Here is an 18534-nt window from a genome sequence, read left to right as displayed (position 1 = left end):
TGCCTGTCCCTGCTGCTTGGCCCCCCTCTCACTGTGCCTGTCTCTGCTGCTTGGCCCCCCCTCACCATACCTGTCTCTGCTGCCTCGCCCCCCTCACCGTGCCTGTCCCTGCTGCTTGCCCCCCCCCCCCTCACTGTGCCTGTCCCTGCTGCTTGGCCCCCCCTCACTGTGCCTGTCCCTGCTGCTTGGCCCCCCCTCACCGCGCCTGTTATTTAACCTTTATTTAACTAGGCAAGTCAGTTAAGAACAAATTCTTATTTACAATGATGGCCTACCAAAAGACAAAAGACCCCCTGCGGGGATGGGGGCCTGGGATTAAAAATATATAACACAGAAATATAGGACAAAACACACATCACAACAAGAGAGACAACACAACATTACATAAAGAGAGAACTAAGACAACAACACAGCAAGGCAGCAACACATGACAACACAGCATGGTAGCAACACAACATAACAACAACATGGTAGCAACACAACATGGTAGCAGTAAGGGAGGTTTATGGTTTGCTGTTAGAGCAGAATTTCACAGAGAGGGGAGTTGGAATAGCTACGTCTGGCAACCGCTGCCTGGCTTGGGGAGCTGTGCAATCACTCTCATATAGTCAGTCAATGCATTAAAGCAAAACCTTTGTTTTTCGTTGCCATGGATACAGTTGTGCTGTTGTCATAGGGGGCTCTTGATTTTTGTTGGTTGTTTAGGTGGGTGGTGACGGGAGGGGAGGCTGGAAGTGTTTTAAGCCTTTTATTAATAAGCCTTGCCCTCATCTGCTCTCACGTACAGATCAGCTCTCTCTGTAAGGAAAACACAGTGCTATGGGTTGATGGAGCAACACCAGGCACCAGAGCTATAACGAGTGATCTGGGTTTTACTGTGGCATATAAACTATGTGTGTTGGAGTTGACTTGTCCTTCAAACATTTAGGCCACAGCGTTTACTCCCACAGAACCTTCTGTATATAGAACTAGACATGGGGCAGGATGTTTAGCTGCATGGCTGGACTGGGCTGCTTTATGCTTGGCTGGCGTTGTGGGCAGAGTGGGCTTATTGTGTGTCCCAAATGGCACCCTATTCCCTATATAGTACACTACTTTTGGTCAAAACTAGCGCATTACACTGGGGCCCTGGTCAAAAGTAGTGTACTAAATAGGGAATAGGGTGCCATTTGGGACACACAAATAAGCCCACTCTGTGGCCTAAATCACCCCCCCCCCCCCCCAGGGTAATGAGCAAGGCCAGAGTACAGGGTTCACTGGCCAAGAATTCTCCCAGCGTCGTGTTGTTGCAGGGTGTCTTTGTGCAGCAAACCAAAGTGTGTGAAATAGCCCTCATCGCTGTTCTTACCTGGGTTTAAGATCAGTGTTCTTACCTGGGTTTAAGATCAGTGTTCTTACCTGGGTTTAAGATCAGGGTTCTTACCTGGGTTTAAGATCAGTGTTCTTACCTGGGTTTAAGATCAGGGTTCTTACCTGGGTTTAAGATCAGGGTTCTTACCTGGGTTTAAGATCAGTGTTCTTACCTGGGTTTAAGATCAGTGTTCTTACCTGGGTTTAAGATCAGTGTTCTTACCTGGATTTAAGATCAGGGTTCTTACCTGGGTTTTAGATCAGGGTTCTTACCTGGGATTAAGATCAGGGTTCTTACCTGGGTTTAAGATCATGGTTCTTACCTGGGTTTAAGATCAGGGTTCTTACCTGGGTTTAAGATCATGGTTCTTACCTGGGTTTAAGATCAGGGTTCTTACCTGGGTTTAAGATCAGGGTTCTTACCTGGGTTTAAGATCAGGGTTCTTACCTGGGGTTAAGATCAGGGTTCTTACCTGGGTTTAAGATCAGAGTTCTTACCTGGGTTTAAGATCAGGGTTCTTACCTGGGTTTAAGATCAGGGTTCTTAGAATAAAAGCAACAAACTTTCCTTTTCTCACAGTTTTCAAAAATGTTCAAGCCAAGAGTGCAATACACTACATGCCTCTTAAGGCTCTTCTAATTACTGTGTGTATATTTACTATGTGTTGTAAAATTTAGCTAATCAATTCCTCAGTGGGTGTGATTTTGTTTTAGAATTTATGCATCGTGAGCATGGACTTCATATCTCATTGCAAAGTATTAATACATAGTAATGTATAGTAATGCATAGTAATGCACAGGATCGGAGCTGCTCTGTACTTGCTGTGTCCAACCTCAGTGAGCAGGGAAAGGTTGTGGTTATATGTGTCTGTGTCTGTGTCTTTGTCTGTGGTTATATCTGTGGCCGTGTATGTGGTTATATATGTGGCTGTGTCTGTGGTTATGCCTGTTGTTATATCTGTGGCTGTGTCTGTGGTTATATATGTGGCTGTGTCTGTGGTTATGCCTGTTGTTATATCTGTGTCTGTGTCTGTGGTTATATCTGTGGTTATATTTCAGCTCACTGGTCACCATAGCAGCACCCATCCGTAGCACGTGCTCAAGCAGGTATATTTCACTGGTCACCCCCAAAGCCAACTCCTCCTTTGTCCGGCTTTCCTTCCAGTTCTCTGCTGCCAATGACTGTAACAAATTGCAAAAATCACTGAAGCTGGAAACTTATATCTCCCTCACTAACTTTAAGCATCAGCTGTCAGAGCAGCTCATCTGTAGCCCATCTGTAAATAGCCCACCCAACTACCTCAACCCATATTGTTATTTTATTTTTTCTCCTTTGCACCCCAGTATCTCTACTTGCACATTCATCTTCTGCACATCTATCACTCCAGTGTTTAATTGTTAAATTGTAATTATTTCGCCACTATGGCCTATTTATGGCCTTACCTCCCTAATCTTACTACAGTTTCACACACTGTATATAGACTTTTCTATTGTGTTATTGACTGTACATTTGTTTATCGCATGTGTAACTATGTGTTGTTGTTTGTGTCGCACTGCTTTGCTCTATCTTGGCCAGGTCGCAGTTGTAAATGAGAACTTGTTCTCAACTGGCCTACCTGGTTAATAAAGGTGAAATAATTGTTTTATTTTTTTTAATCTATATATCTGTGTCTGTGGTTATATCTGTGGCTGTGTCTGTGGTTATATCTGTGTCTGTGGTTATATCTGTGGCTATGGAGAGTGTGTGTATGGAAGTGAGTAGGCAGGCCTATTCCTGGACCCAGTTATTTTTGGAACACTTGCTTGTTGAGCCGTTTGTGGCTGTGTGTTGGCTGAGAGGACTGGGTTTTAATTGCTGTGCTGTGTCAGGACAAGAAGGGAGGATGTCACAGACATCACTCTAAACACACAACTCTAAACACACACCCAGGCACTGTCAGTAGTACAATGCTCCTGGTTTTAATGGTCTCCCTGGTGACCATTAAAGGGGAATGAGGGGAGGGGGAGGATGAGGAGGGAGGGAGGGAATGCTAAGACACATCACAGGATAATACTCTTCTTGGGTTCAGAGAGAGAAAGAGAGAGAGAGAAAGAGAGAGAAATTTGACCCCAATAACTAACGCGGGATATGCGTCAACAGTAACCTTGGGAAAATCCTCTGCATTATTATTAACAGCAGACTTGTACATTTCCTCAGTGAAAACAATGTACTGAGCAAATGTCAAATTGGCTTTTTACTAAATTATCCTACGACAGACCGCATATTAATCCTGCACACCCTAATTGACAAACAAACAAAACAAAACAAAGACAAAGTCTTCTCATGCTTTGTAGATTTCAAAAAAGATTTTGACTCAATTTGCCTTGAGGGTCTGCTATACAAATTGATGGAAAGCGGTGTTGGGGGTAAAACATACGACATTATAAAATCCATGTATACAAACAACAAGTGTGTGTTTAAAATAGGCAAAAAACACATTTCTTTCCATAGGGCCATGGAGTGAGACAGGGATGCAGCTTCAGCCCCACCCTCTTCAACGTATATATCAAAGAATTGGCAAATTAGAACTAGAACAGTCTGCAGCACCCGGCCTTACTCTACTAGAATCTGAAGTCAAATGTCTACTGTTTGCTGAAGATCTGGTGCTTCTGTCCTTGACCAAGGAAGGCCTATAGCAGCACCTAGATCTTCTGCACAGATTCTGTCAGACCTGGGCCCTGACAGTAAATCCCAGTAAGACAAAAATAATGGTGTTCCAAAAAAGGTCCAGTTGCCAGGACCACAAATACAAATTCCATCTAGACACCATTGCTATAGAGCACACTAAAATTATACATACCTCGGCCTAAACATCAGCACCACAGGTAACTTTCATATAGCTGTGAACGATCTGAGAGACAAGGCAAGAAGTGCCTTCTATGCCATCAAAAGGAACATAAAATTCGACATCCCAATTAGTATCTGGCTAAAAATACTTGAATCAGTTATAGAACCCATTATCCTTTATGACTGTGAGGTCTGAGGTCCGCTCACCAACCCAGAATTCACAAAATGGAACAAACCAAATTGAGACTCTACATGCAGAATTCTGCAAAAACATCCTCAAATATCAAAATATATCAAAATCCAGAAAAGAGACGTTAAATTCTACAACCACCTAAAAGGAAGCGATTCCCAAACCTTCCATTACAAACCCATCATCTACAGAGAGATTAACCTAGAGAAGAGTCCCCTTGTAACAGTCCTGACCTATTTATGTTAGTTTTTATGTGTTTATGGTCAGGGCATGTGTTTTGGGTGGGCAGTCTATGTTATCTGTTTCTATGTTGGTTTCGGTTTGCCTGGTATGGCTCTTGATTAGAGGCAGGTGGTTTACATTTTCCTCTAATCAAGAGTCATATTTAGGTAGGGCATTCTCACTGTTTGTTTGTGGGTGATTGTCTCCTGTGATGTCTTCGTTGTGTTCGATGTTATTCACTATCGGGACTGTTTGGCTGTTCGTACGTTTCGATGTAACGTTCCTGTTCGTGAGTTTACGTTTGTCATGTGAGTTTATGTTCAGGTTCCGTTCTACGTCGTTTTTGTTATTTTGTAAGTTTTGAAAGTGTTTTGTTTTCGTATCATCAGTTTTCGTATATATAATAAAGATGGCATATTTCCCTGACTCCGCATTTTGGTCAGAAGATCCTTCTCTCCTCACCTCATCTGAGGATGAGGAAAGCGACAGCTATTACAGAATCACCCACCAAAATACAGAGACCAAGCGGTATGGGAATGCTCGACGGAGCAATAAGGATTTCTGGACTTGGGAGGAGATCTTGGACGGTAGAGGACCCTGGGCGCAAACTGGAGAATATCGCTGCTCTCGTGAGAAAAGTGAGGCAGCCACAGCCCAGGAGCGGTGGTTTAAGGAGGCAGCTAGGAGACGTGGATGGAAGCCGGAGAATCAAGCTCGAAACCGGAATTATGAGGGGACACGTCTTGCACGGAAGCCCGAAAAGCCCGTGAGTAACTCCCAAAAATTTCTTGGGGGGGGGATAAAGGGTAGTGGGCCAAGGGCAGGTAGGAGACCTGCGCCCACTTCCCAGGCTAACCGTGGAGAGCGAGTAGAGCGCACGGTGTCTCCTGTACGTGTGCATAGGCCGGTGCGGGTTATTCCACCTCCCCGCACTGGTAGGGCTAGATTGGGCATTGAGCCAGGTGTCATGAGGCCGGCTCAACGCGTCTGGTCTCCAGTGCGTCTCCTCGGGCCGGCATACATGGCACCTGCCTTACGCATGGTTTCCCCGGTTCGCCTACACAGCCCGGTGCGGGTTATTCCACCTCCCCGTACTGGGCGGGCGACCGGGAGCATTCAACCAGGTAAGGTTGGGCAGGCTCAATGCTCAAGAGAGCCAGTACGCCTGCACGGTCCGGTATTTCCGGCGCTACCTCCCCGCCCCAGCCTAGTACCTACAGTGCCTACACTACGCACTAGGCTACCAGTGCATTTCCAGAGCCCTGTTCCTCCTCCACGCACTCTCCCTATAGTGCGTGTATCCAGTTCAGTGCCTCCAGTTCCGGCCCCACGCACTAAGCCACCTGTGCGTCTCCTAAGTCCTGTACACACTGTCACTTCTCCCCGTACTAGTCCTGAGGTGCGTGCCCTCAGCCAGGTGCCACCAGTGCCGGTACCACGCACCAGGTATAGAGTACGCTTTGAGAGTTCAGTGTGCCCTGTCCCTGCTCCACGCACTAGTAGGAAGGTGCTTATCATTAGCCCGGTGCCTCCAGTTCCGGCACCACGCACCAGGTCTACAGTGCGCCGTATCCGGCCAGAGCCATCCGTCTCCCCAGCGCCATCTGAGCCATCCGTCTCCCCAGCGCCATCTGAGCCATCCGTCTCCCCAGCGCCATCTGAGCCATCCGTCTCCCCAGCGCCATCTGAGCCATCCGTCTGCCAGGAGCCTGCAAAGCCGCCCGTCTGCCATGAGCCTGCAAAGCCGCCCGTCTGCCATGAGCCTACAGAGCCATCCGCCAGACAGGAGCCGCTAGAGCCGTCAGCCAGACAGGAGCCGCTAGAGCCGCCCGCCAGACAGGATCTGCCAGAGCCGCCAACCAGACAGGATCTGCCAGAGCCGCCAACCAGACAGGATCTGCCAGAGCCGCCAACCAGACAGGATCTGCCAGAGCCGCCAGAGAGCCATGAGCAGCCAGAGCCGTCAGAGAGCCATGAGCAGCCAGAGCCGTCAGAGAGCCATGAGCAGCCAGAGCTGTCAGAGAGCCATGAGCAGCCAGAGCCGTCAGAGAGCCATGAGCAGCCAGAGCCGTCAGAGAGCCATGAGCAGCCAGAGCCGTCAGAGAGCCATGAGCAGCCAGAGCCGTCAGAGAGCCATGAGCGTCGAGAGCCGTCAGCCTGCCATGAGCGTCGAGAGCCGTCAGCCTGCCATGAGCGTCGAGAGCCGTCAGCCTGCCATGAGCGTAGAGAGCCGTCAGTCTGCCATGAGCGTCGAGAGCCGTCAGCCTGCCATGAGCGTCGAGAGCCGTCAGCCTGCATGGACCTGCCAGAGCCGTCCAAACAGGACCTGCCAGAGTCCTTCAGCCGGGATCTGCCCCTTGTCCCGGTGTTGCCCCTTGTCCCGGTGTTGCCCCTTGTCCCGGTGCTGCCCCTTGTCCCGGTGCTGCCCCTTGTCCCGGTGCTGCCCCTTGTCCCGGTGCTGCCCCTTGTCCCGGTGCTGCCCCTTGTCCCGGTGCTGCCCCTTGTCCCGGTGCTGCCCCTTATTCCAGTGATGGTCCTTATCCTGGTGCTGCCCCTTGTTCTGGTGCTGCCCCTTGTCCCGGTGCTACCCCTTGTCCCGGTGCTGCCCCTTGTCCCGGTGCTAGCTGTTTATTTAGGGGAAGGTAGTGTTAGGGTGGTCAGTAGAAGGGGTAGAAAGAAGAGGGGAGTGACTATGGTGGTGCGGGGACAGCGTCCTGAACCGGAACCACCACCGTGGTCAACTGCCCACCCGGACCCTCCCCTGGACTTTGTGCTGGTGCGCCCGGCGTTCGCACCTTGGGGGGGGGGTACTGTAACAGTCCTGACCTATTTATGTTAGTTTTTATGTGTTTATGGTCAGGGCATGTGTTTTGGGTGGGCAGTCTATGTTATCTGTTTCTATGTTGGTTTCGGTTTGCCTGGTATGGCTCTTGATTAGAGGCAGGTGGTTTACATTTTCCTCTAATCAAGAGTCATATTTAGGTAGGGCATTCTCACTGTTTGTTTGTGGGTGATTGTCTCCTGTGATGTCTTCGTTGTGTTCGATGTTATTCACTATCGGGACTGTTTGGCTGTTCGTACGTTTCGATGTAACGTTCCTGTTCGTGAGTTTACGTTTGTCATGTGAGTTTATGTTCAGGTTCCGTTCTACGTCGTTTTTGTTATTTTGTAAGTTTTGAAAGTGTTTTGTTTTCGTATCATCAGTTTTCGTATATATAATAAAGATGGCATATTTCCCTGACTCCGCATTTTGGTCAGAAGATCCTTCTCTCCTCACCTCATCTGAGGATGAGGAAAGCGACAGCTATTACACCCCTAAGCAAGCTGGTCCTGGGGCTCTGTTCACAAACACAAACAGACCCCACAGAGCCCCAGGAGAACAACAGCAACACAAGTAGACCCAACCAAGTCATGAGAAGAAAAAGATAATTACTTGACACATTGGATAGAATTTACCAAAGAACAGAGCAAACTGGAATGCTATTTGGCCTAAATAGAGAGTACACAATGGCAGAATACCTGACCACTGTGACTGACCCAACATTAAGAGAGGCCTGCTATTGAGAGAGGCCATCGTAGGCAGACCTGGTTCTCAAGAGAAGACAAGCTATGTGCACACTGCCCACAAAATGAGGTGGAAACTGAGTTGCACTTCCTAACCTCCTGCCAAATGTATGAACATATTAGAGATACATGTATCCCTCAGATTACAAAGACCCACAAAGAATTTGAAAACAAATCCAATTTTGTTAAATTCCCCTATGAATTGGGTGAAATACCACAATGTGTCATCACAACAGCAAAATGTGTGACCTGTTGGCACAAGAAAAGGGCAACAACAAACTCTATTGTAAATACAACCCTTAATTTAATTATGTTTATTTATTTCCCCTTTTGTACTTTTACTATTTGCACATCGTTATAACACTGTACATAGCCATAATATGACATTTGAAATCTCTCTATTCCTCTGAAACTTCTGTGAGTGTAATGTTACTGTTCATTTTTTATTCTTTATTTCACTTTTGTTTATTATCTACTTCACTTGCTTTGGCAATGTAAACATATGTGTCGAATGCCACTGTATCATTTTGAATTTAATTGAGAGAGGAGGGAGAGGGTGATGAGGGAGGCGTCTGCATGCAGGTCAGCTGGGGTCACGAGACGGGGGCATGAAAGGAAGGAGATTTTATAGTTTTCCAATGTTTTTGTGTCTGTCTTAATAAAAAGTGATGGTTGGGATTTGGTAACGTCAGCCTTTGCCTCACGTATTTATTGGACATCTGTTACTTTCAAGCGGAGGAAATGTTTAAAAAGCGTGGAGCGAATTTGTGGTGCAGCACATCCCAACCGCACGCCGTCTCAAACACAGCATGCCTCATTTCCCCAGATGTGCCCGCCGCTAATGTTTGCCACTTTACACAGACCACAGCGTTGTTTGTTTTCGCGGCACCAAGATAATTGTTTCCATTGTGCCGTACACTAACAATCCCTATGTTTTGGTGGATGAAGGGGAGAGCATTGTCTTATTATGTTTCTACTTTTAAACTTTTTTAAACCATGTTTAGCTTTGTATTTTCACATCTGTTTTTTGGAATATAGGATTTCAGAATAGTTTTATTTTCTGTGGCTTGCTCTATGAACACACCCAGTTGTTGTTGTTGTGGGCATCCAGACATCATGTTGGTGAGATGGAACTTACTGAGAGGACTGACTGAGAGGACTGACAGAGTGCTGAAGCAGATAAGAGAAAAAAAGGGATATTTTGGAGAGAGAAATAAAGTGGTCAGGCAGCAAGTGAGGGAGGTACTGTAGTTAGTACACTCAAAGGTCAGAGGGAAAGTGAGGGGAGAGAGAGATTATGAAACAGCCCATGGTTTCTGTATTCACTATTATAGTCATTATTATTTATGAGAGCGCCTTGGAGCGATTCTCAGCAGTGAAGACTTTCAGGGGGGCCAGAGGACTGCACTCCAGTGTAGGTAACCACAGACCAGGCAGTTGGGAAATAATAAGCAGAGGGTCAGAGAGGAGTGGAGGGAGAAGTGGGAGGGGAGGGAAATTAAGTTAAAGGCTGTCCGTAGAAACCAGTCAGTCGGACAGGGTCCCAGTAGGAGCAGATGTAAATGTTCTAGACAGACAGATGAACAGACAGATAGGCAGGCAGGCAAGCAGATAGATACCAGTGCAGCATACAGCCAGGCCAGGCTCTACTCTGTAGTTGTAGACTGCTGCCTGCCAGGGAGAAGGGGGGGCAACCAGGCTCCACAGAGCCGTCTGGGACCCTGCCCCTGCCATCAGCCTCACCACAGGTATGGGAGAGAGAGGGAGGGAGAGGGAGAGGGGGCAGGAGAGAGGAAAAGAGGGGGCAGAAGGAGCAGCCCCTGTCTGGGAAGAGGAGGCGGGAGATTAGAGGTCTGTCTGCGTGCACATCTGGATGGAATAGATGAGCTGACAGGGCTGACAGACCAGCACTACACTAGTGTAGGAACTTATGTGCATGTGCGTGTGCACGGGAGCTTGTGCGCGTGTATGGATGTGTGTGTGTGTTTGTGTGTTTGGCTGTGCTCCATATTATGGGACCACTTGGGCATAGGCTGCTTTAGTGTTAGTGCCACCCTGCTGAGTCTGTCTGTCTACTCTGTAGAGGCCAGGTGAAGGTAAACTCAGCGATATGACGTAGGTGCACAAAGGAAACAGCATAGTGGGTCAATTTCTGCAACAACTAAGAGTGTTGGAGTGCGAGGCTAAACTCCCCACTGTTTTGGTCCCGTACTAATCTCTCGTGGACAGATTCATGTGTAAATGGGAAGTGACAACTTTTCAAGATTTTTACTTCTGGGTAACCGAGATTAGTCCCGTACCTACCACACTCTAACAGCATCGAAGCGAACCCATACACATGCGCAGATACTGTGTGTGACAGTGTGGGAGTGAAGTCTTGCATCTCACTTATCGCAATATCTGCGGTGGTACTCTTGGGCAATGTAATTTAGCTGTCTACCTTTAACATCTTATCTGGAATCAGAACACACAGGTGTGTTCTAGAACAAGAGGAAAGCATTAGAAGGAAGTGAGTAACTGCAACCACACAAGTTCCAACACTCCATTGAGTGGCCAAGCGAAGTGTTTGTTAAAGATCCCAGGCAGTCTTAGTCTGTTTTCAGACCCATTAGCGATGGAGTTGTGGAGGTGGAGGGAGGGGGGGGGGGGGGGTGTCTGGAGGCCAGGGTTCTCCTGTCTGACTGTCTGGTCTGCCTGCCGGCCTGCTGGTGTTGACTGATGAAGTGAGATGTGTCTGTAGGAGGTGAGAGCCTCTCCCTGACCCCCCCACCACCCCACCCCTCACCTCAGGGTTCTAAAGGCCACGTCTGGTTTCAGTTGCAGTTTGGCTGGCCCAACACCTCTGCAGCAGGTCTGCTCACAACAACAGCCGTAGCAGTGTGTGTTTGTGTGTGTAGCCAAATATGTGTGAGTGTCTGTGGAAAGACTCTGAGCTTAACCTACCCTTATAGTGAATTCTGGAGATAGTCCATGTTGGCCCAAGGACCCCCCCTCCCCCTTCCCCATACAACTGCCCCTAATTACAGAGTCCCACAGGAACCCAGCGGGCACTGCAGTGTGAGAAGAAATTGTGGGTCTCACCACTGCAGGCTGAGGTGGGGGGTCACTGGAGAGTGGCAGTTCCAATCACCTAATAAAAGCAAAGCTGGAATCCTGGGAAAGCACTATAAACGCTGGGGTGCATGGTAGTTTTGGGTTGGCCACTGAAGATGAGCCCCGGGTTGGTCACAGTGACGATACCATGGTCCCAACGAAATTTGGGAGATGGAAGCCATGTGAAAAAAGAAAGTGTGAGAGAGAGAGAGAGAGAGAGAGAGAGAGGAGGCAGAGAGACAGAGAGAACTGGAGGAGCATCACCCCAATTTGCTATCATATGCCCTTTTTGGTCACACTAATAAACCAGTGAAACTGCTGGGTCAGCACTAGGGTAGCCAGCCACTCTGTAAGGAATATTCGCAGGATCATACTTCTGTCTAATCTAGAGATGCATCCAAATCTTTGTCCACATGCACCAGTGGTCTTTAGTCTTCATGAAGGCTTCAACAGCAGCGTGACAGAGACAAACTCCCTGGCCTGGCTGGTCAGCAGCACCGGGTCACTCTCTGAGCAGACAGAGATGGATCAGATCAGGGGGATTCCTCCCCTCCCCAGCCCGGCCCAGCCCTGTGTTGACTGGATGGTCTGTGTCCACAGCTGCTCGCCGCTCCCTCAGACCCCATACCTCCTCCTGGGAACCTCTGGCTCTGAACTAAACCAATCTTATGAAACTCAAGCTAAAGGAGGAGGAGGAGGAGAAGGTGTAGCCAGAGCCCCAGTCAGTCCCCTGTGACAGAGTTCATTCTCAGGTCTGACCTGTGCAGTGGTAAATGTACACCTCGTTGTTGATTAAACTCCATCAAGGCCACCACTGAGACGAGATGTGTGTGAGCTTGCATATAATCACCCTCCCACCATTACAAACCATATGTATTGAGAAACAAAGAGACATTTTAGCCATAGAAATACCTTCACAAGACAGGCCTTCCTAGCACGAGGGCTGTGTCTGTCTGCACATTGCTACGTCTTTTGCATATCAAAGAGAGAATAAATAAACCAGGGAAAATAATGAGCTAAGGAGAGGGAGCCTAGAGTGAGTTGGAGCATTAGGAGGAAATGTGCTCTCTGGGCAGGCTAGGCTGGCTGGGCTGGCTGGGCTGGCTGGGCTGGCTGGGCTGGCTGGGCTGGCTGGGCTGGCTGCAGAATGGTCTGGTTTATTTTCACTGGGAAAGTAACACTGGAGGACTGACCATTAAACACAAATACACACACAAATACACACACACACATTTGTTGTACTATCCTTGAGGGGACCAAAACATGTATTCCCTAACCCCTAACCTTAACCTTAACCCTTAATGTACGTAGTGTACACTACTGTTCAAAAGTTTGGGGTCACTTAGAAATGCCCTTGTTTTTGAAAGAAAAGCACATTTTTTGTGCATTAAAATAACATAACATCGAATTGATCAGAAATACAGTGTTAATGTTGTACATGACTATTGTAGCTGGAAACTGCTGATTTTTTAAGGAATATCTACATAGGCATACAGAGGCCCATTATCAGCAACCACATCACTCCTGTGTTCTCTTTGGCACATTGTGTTAGCTAATCCAAGTTTATTATTATTATTATTATTTTGTATTTTTCACCCCTTTTTTCTCCCCAATTGGTAGTAGTTACAGTCTTGTCTCATCGCTGCAACTCCCGTATGGACTCGGGAGAGGCGAAGGTCAAGAGCCATGCGTCCTCCGAAACACAACCCAACCAAGCCGCACTACTTCTTGACACAGCGCGCATCCAACCCGGAAGCCAGCCGCACCAATGTGTCGGAGGAAACACCATACAACTGGCGACCTTGTCAGCGTGCACTGCGCCCAGCCCGCCACAGGAGTCGCTAGTGCACAATGAGACCGGCCAAACCCTCCCTAACCCGGACGACACTGGGCCAATTGTGCACCGCCCCATGGGCCTCCCGGTCGCGGCCGGCTGCGACAGAGCCTGGACTAGACACTCAAATGTACTTGTTCTGTTGCTCAGTTGGGCACCAGGGCCTCCCACTCCTCTTTCTATTCTGGTTAGGGCCAGTTTGCTCTGTTCTGTTCTGTGAGTAGTACACAGCGTTGTACGAGATATTCTGTTTCTTGGCAATTTCTTGCATGGAATAGCCTTCAAATCAAATCAAATTGATTTATATAGCCCTTCTTACATCAGCTGATACATCAAAGTGCTGTACAGAAACCCAGCCTAAACCCCAAACAGCAAGCAATGCAGGTGTAGAAGCACGGTGGCTAGGAAAAACTCCCTAGAAAGGCCAAAACCTAGGAAGAAACCTAGAGAGGAACCAGGCTATGAGGGGTGGCCAGTCCTCTTCTGGCTGTGCCGGGTGGAGATTATAACAGAACATGGCCAAGATGTTCAAATGTTCATAAATGACCAGCATGGTCAAATAATAATAATCACAGTAGTTGTCGAGGGTGCAGCAAGTCAGCACCTCAGGAGTAAATGTCAGTTGGTTTTTCATAGCTGGACATTCAGAGTATCTCTACCGCTCCTGCGGTCTCTAGAGAGTTGAAAATAGCAGGTCTGGGACAGGTAGCACGTCCGGTGAACAGGTCAGGGTTCCATAGCCGCAGGCAGAACCGTTGAAACTGGAGCAACAGCACGGCCAGGTGGACTGGGGACAGCAAGGAGTCATCATGCCAGGTAGTCCTGAGGCATGGTCCTAGGGCTCAGGTCCTCCGAGAGAGAGAAAGAAAGAAAGAGAGAATTAGAGAGAGCATACTTAAATTCACACAGGACACCGGATAAGACAGGAGAAATACTCCAGACATAACAGACTGACCCTAGCCCCCGACACATAAACTACTGCAGCATAAATACTGGAGGCTGAGACAGGAGGGGTCAGGAGACACTGTGGCCCCATCCGATGATACTTTCATTTCTCAGAACAAGAAAAGACTGATGAGTTTCAGAAGAAAGGCCTTTGTTTCTGGCCACTTTGAGCCTGTAATCGAACCCACAAATGCTGATGCTCCAGATACTCAACCAGTCTAAAGAAGGCCAGTTTTATTGCTTCTTTAATCATCACAACAGTTTTAAGCTGTGCTTACATAATTGCAAAAGAGTTTTCTAATGATCAATTAGCCTTTTAAAAATGATAAACTTGAATTAGCTAACACAAAGTGCCATTGGAACACAGGAGTGATGGGTGCTGATAATGGTCCTCTGTAAGCCTATGTAGATATTCCATAAAAAATCAGCCGTTTCCAGCTACAATAGTCATTTACAACATTAACAATGTCGACACTGTATTTCTGATCAATTTGATGTTATTTTAATGGTCAAAAAAAGTGTTTTTCTTTCAAAAACAAGGACATTTCTAAGTGACCCCAAACTTTTGAACGGTAGTATATATGTATATTTATATTCCGTAATTTTTCTGGATTATGTGTGTATCGTTTTTTTTATATTGCTAGGTATTACTACATTTCACTACACCTGCATATACATATGCAATAAACATTGATTTAATTTGACAGACACACACAAGCCTGCTGGTTGGTGAGACTTTGGCTCACAGGGAGAGGATGGCTCCCAGCCCCCTCTCCCTGTGACCGTGTGCTGTCAGGGGCCTCCCCCGGACTGCCATGGAGGGCCCTCAGGGGCTGCTTAAAGGGTGTTGGAGGGAGTTATTTTGGTAACCACAGTCACAAAGGGGGAAGGCGTTCTGCTTTTTGCAAGATTGTCAGCAAGACTGCCAAGACCCCCTTCCCCTGCTCCTACTGCCAGTACTGACACACACGCACGCACGCACGCACACATATATACGCCAGTGGAGGCTGTTGATGGGAGGATGGCTCATAATGGCCGGAACGGAGAAAATGGAATGGCATCAAACACCTGGAAACCATGTGTTTGATGTATTTGATACCGTTCCAATGATTCCACTCCAGTCATTACCACGAGCCTGTTCTCCCCAATAAAGGTGCCACTAACCTCCTGTGACACACACACTCACAGCTGTGGATAATTGTATAACACTAATGAGATTTTAATTAACCCTGACACTGCAGTGGTGTGACCTTCACCCCTCTCCCTCTGTCTCCTGAGAGAGTTTCACCAGGCAGTCCAGGCCACTGGGGAGGAAATCACTTGTCAGTGTTTGTAAACAGTGGAAAACTCCCCCCTGTGCTGTGCTCTGTGTCCTGCCCTGTCCTGTCAGCCACAGAGCTTGGAACCAGACACAGAGCTGATGTCAGGACAACCTCTCCTCTCTCCACAGGGGTCTCTTCTAATGAAGAGCTCTGATTCAAACCTTGATTAGGGCCCAGAGCATCACCGGGTCAAGGGTCATACGCACTCAGGCAAATCTCTCTGACCCCCCCTTTAGCCGAGAGCGAGAGAGAGAGAGAGAGAGAGAGAGAGAGAGAGAGAGAGAGAGAGAGAGAGAGAGAGAGAGAGAGAGAGAGAGAGAGAGAGAGAGAGAGAGAGAGAGAGAGAGAGAGAGAGAGAGAGAGAGAGAGAGAGAGACCAGTCATAAGCTCCGACATTGTTACTAATTGTAATTCAGTAGCATCTAGACTATGAGTAATACATTCATATCAGTACATACACATCAAATAATTTGTGTAAATAGGGGAGAGGCGTTGAAGTGCTGTGAAGCTGTTTTTTAAAGCCAGGTTTGCTGTTCACTTGTGCAATCTGAGATGGAATGGAGTTCCATGCAATCATGGCTCTATGGATGGGGTACAGGACAGAGATAAAAGTCACGCCTGCTCTAGCATTATCATCCCTCTTTCTATCCATTCCTCCATCCGTCCATCCCTCTCCCCTGTGTGTAACGCACTGGGCCTAGTGGGTGCGGAGTCAGGCGCAGGAGGCAGGAGGACAGAAATAGCGCTTTATTACGCACAGGAAAAATAGTACTCGCCAAGATACTGGGCTCACATACACAAATGCCCAAAACCAGGACCTAACTAGTCCGGAGGGAAAACCCAAAAACAACACGCACTACCACACAATAACACAGTGGAAAATCAATAAGCCCGCACAAAGAGCAGGCGGGCCTACCGGCTTAAATAGCCCAACTAAAACCCAAACAAGAAACAGGTGTTACTAATCAGACAAAAACAACAGAAGAGGGAAATGGGATCGGTGGCAGCTAGTAGGCCGGTGACGACGAGCGCCGAGCGCCACCCGAACAGGAAGAGGAGCCACCTTTGGTAGGAGTCGCGGCTCCCGCAGCCCGCCTACACCGGCCTCGAGGATGACCCGGAGGGCGAGGCGCAGGGCGATCCAGATGGAGGCGATGGAAATCCCTCAACAGTGACGGATCCAAGATGTCCCCCACCGGTACCCAGCACCTCTCCTCCGGGCCGTACCCCTCCCAGTCCACGAGGTACTGCAGGCCCCTCACCCGGCGTCTCGAGTCCAGAACAGCACGTACTGTGTATGCCGGGGACCCCTCGATGTCCAGAGGGGGCGGAGGGACCTCTGACACCTCACCTTCTTGCAGGGGACCAGCTACCACTGGCCTGAGGAGAGACACATGAAACGAGGGGTTAATACGATAATAGGAAGGGAGTTGTAATCTATAACACACCTCGTTTATCCTCCTCAGGACTTTGAAGGGCCCTACACACTGCGGACCCAGCTTCCGGCAGGGCAAGCGGAGGGGTAGGTTTCGGGTCGAGAGCCAGACCCTGTCCCCCGGTACAAACACGGGGGCCTCACTGCGGTGGCTGTCAGCGCTCCTCTTCTGCCGTCCACCGGCTTGCTTAAGGGATTCCTGGACGGCCCTCAGGTCTCCTTGGAGCGCTGCACCCACTCCTCCACCGCAGGAGCCTCGGTCTGACTCTGATGCCACGGCGCCAGGACCAGCTGGTAGCCCAACACGCATTGAAATGGTGACATGTTCGTGGAGGAGTGGCGGAGTGAGTTCTGGGCCAACTCCGCCCATGGGACGTACCTTGACCACTCCCCTGTCCGGTCCTGGCAATACGACCGCAGAAACCTACCCACCTCCTGGTTCACTCTCTCCACCTGCCCATTACTCTCGGGGTGATAACCAGAGGTCAAACTGACCGAGACCCCCAGACGCTCCATAAATGCCATCCACACTCAGGACGTGAACTGGGGACCCTGATCAGAGACGATGTCCTCCGGCACCCCGTAGTGCCGGAAGACGTGGGTAAATAGAGCCTCCGCAGTCTGTAGGGCCGTAGGGAGACCGGGCAACAGGAGAAGATCGATAAGGAAGTCCGCTCCTAATCCGCTCCCTATGATTGATCCCCCTGCATTACCATGTCCAGTGGAACCGTGCCCTCCCTGACCAGCCCTGACCCTAATGGCCGGCTATCTAAGGAGTGCACGGGGAAGGGGGGATCTATCGGCACCAGTGGAATTCCCAGCTTGAGGGCGAGTCCGCGATCCATAAAGTTCCCAGCTGCGCCTGAATCGACTAGCGCCTTATGCTGGGAAGAGGGAGAAAAATCAAGGAAAAAAATGTATACAAACATGTGACCAACAGGGGGCTCTGGGTGAGTTTGATGCTGACTCACCTGGGGTGACCAAGAAGTGTTCTGCCTGCCCTCTCGACTCCCAGACGGGCTCCTCCAGCACCGGTCGGCCGTGTGTCCTCTCCGACCACAGCTGGTGCAGGAGGAGCCTCCTCCTCCGGTACTCCTCGAAGCGGCCCCCCCCTAACTCCAAAGGAATGGGAGCGGGAGGGCTAGGAGGTGGAACTGACAGGACCCTTTCTGAACGCCCGCGGGCAGCTAGCAGATTGTCCAGCCGGATTGACATGTCTATAAGTTCGTCGAGGGAGAGAGTGGCGTCCCCACACGCTAGCTCCCTGCGGACGTCCTCCCAGAGGCTGCACCGGTAGTGGTCCATCAGGGCCCTGTCGTTCCACCCGGCCCCAGCGGCCAAGGTCCGGGAACTCCAACGCAAAGTCCTGTGCGCTCCTCGTCTCCTGCCTAAGGGGGAATAGTGCTCCCTCGCCGAGTCTGGGCCATTCCAGATGGCGTTGGCCCACTCCAGAGCTTGACCCGTCAGGCAGGAGACGAGGATGCTCACACTCTCCTCCCCCGAGGGAGTCGGCCTCACGGTGGCCAGGTACAACTCGAGCTGGAGTAGAAACCCCTGGCATTCAGCCGCCGCTCCATCGTACTCCCTCGGGGGGGCAAGACGAAGTGCGCTGGAGCCGGACCACTCCTCTCCCATTGGTTCATTCTCTCCATCATCTGGTCCATCGCAGACCCAATCCGATGGAGAATGGTGGTATGATGGAGACGCAAACAGGTGTTACTAATCAGATAAAAACAACAGAAAAAGGAAAAG

At 49.3% G+C, this 18534-nt stretch overlaps 1 protein-coding gene across 4 annotated transcripts in view; it reads left to right on the top strand.

Annotated features, from left to right (window-relative positions):
• Positions 1-18534, top strand: part of emid1 (EMI domain containing 1) — a 112253-nt gene that overhangs the window by 61699 nt on the left and 32020 nt on the right. The window lies entirely within an intron of this gene.

Source organism: Salvelinus fontinalis, chromosome 28, assembly GCF_029448725.1.
Source record: "Salvelinus fontinalis isolate EN_2023a chromosome 28, ASM2944872v1, whole genome shotgun sequence".
Taxonomy (NCBI): Eukaryota; Metazoa; Chordata; class Actinopteri; order Salmoniformes; family Salmonidae; genus Salvelinus; species Salvelinus fontinalis.
The sequence above is the reverse complement of the archived record's forward strand: the minus strand, read 5'-3'. Positions and strand labels throughout refer to the sequence as shown.